This window comes from Lottia gigantea (genome assembly GCF_000327385.1).
Source record: "Lottia gigantea unplaced genomic scaffold LOTGIsca_653, whole genome shotgun sequence".
Classification (NCBI taxonomy): Eukaryota; Metazoa; Mollusca; class Gastropoda; family Lottiidae; genus Lottia; species Lottia gigantea.
In genome coordinates, this window is record NW_008710224.1 from 1 (window position 1) to 1507 (window position 1507).

Genomic DNA, 1507 nt, shown 5'->3' on the forward strand with positions numbered 1-1507 from the left:
AAATAATTCATTTGAAAACAGGAAGAAAGATAAGATATCTTTATCTATCTTGTGATCTTTGAACAATATATGATAATGATATTTTCGTGTCAAACTAGCTAGCAGATTGTGACAAGATAGCAGTGCATACAGAACTATTGTGTCCACAACTAGACAGCAGAGAGCAACCATTGAACAAAACTATTATGTCCAACTAGCTAGTAGATTGTGACAAGATAGCAGTGCATACAGAACTATTGTGTCCACAACTAGACAGCAGAGAGCAACCATTGAACAAAACTATTATGTCCAACTAGCTAGTAGATTGTGACAAGATAGCAGTGCATACAGAACTATTGTGTCCACAACTAGACAGCAGAGAGCAACCATTGAACAAAACTATTATGTCCAACTAGCTAGTAGATTGTGACAAGATAGCAGTGCATACAGAACTATTGTGTCCACAACTAGACAGCAGAGAGCAACCATTGAACAAAACTATTATGTCCAACTAGCTAGTAGATTGTGACAAGATAGCAGTGCATACAGAACTATTGTGTCCACAACTAGACAGCAGAGAGCAACCATTGAACAAAACTATTATGTCCAACTAGCTAGTAGATTGTGACAAGATAGCAGTGCATACAGAACTATTGTGTCCACAACTAGACAGCAGAGAGCAACCATTGAACAAAACTATTATGTCCAACTAGCTAGTAGATTGTGACAAGATAGCAGTGCATACAGAACTATTGTGTCCACAACTAGGCAGCAGAGAGCAACCATTGAACAAAACTATTATGTCCAACTAGCTAGTAGATTGTGACAAGATAGCAGTGCATACAGAACTATTGTGTCCACAACTAGACAGCAGAGAGCAACCATTGAACAAAACTATTATGTCCAACTAGCTAGTAGATTGTGACAAGATAGCAGTGCATACAGAACTATTGTGTCCACAACTAGACAGCAGAGAGCAACCATTGAACAAAACTATTATGTCCAACTAGCTAGTAGATTGTGACAAGATAGCAGTGCATACAGAACTATTGTGTCCACAACTAGACAGCAGAGAGCAACCATTGAACAAAACTATTATGTCCAAACTAGCTAGCAGATTGTGACAAGATAGCAGTGCATACAGAACTATCGTGTCCAACTAGCTAGCAGATTGTGACATGATAGCAGTGCATACAGAACTATCGTGTCCAACTAGACAGCAGAGAGCAACCATTGAACAAAACTATTACGTCCAACTAGCTAGCAGATTGTGACAAGATAGCACTGCATACAGAACTATCGTGTCCAACTAGCTAGCAGATTGTGACAAGACAGCAGAAAGCAACAATTGAATCAGCCTAGCTAGCAGATTGTGACAAGACAGCAGAAAGCAACCATTGAATCAGCCTATCATGTCCATATAGTGAGTCAGGTAAATTTAAGTGTATTAACTCGGGACTCTTTCAGCTATCTATTGAAAGAGAAGCAGGGAAAGGCCAAGATACACTTCAGTGGAGGTCTCTAGAAA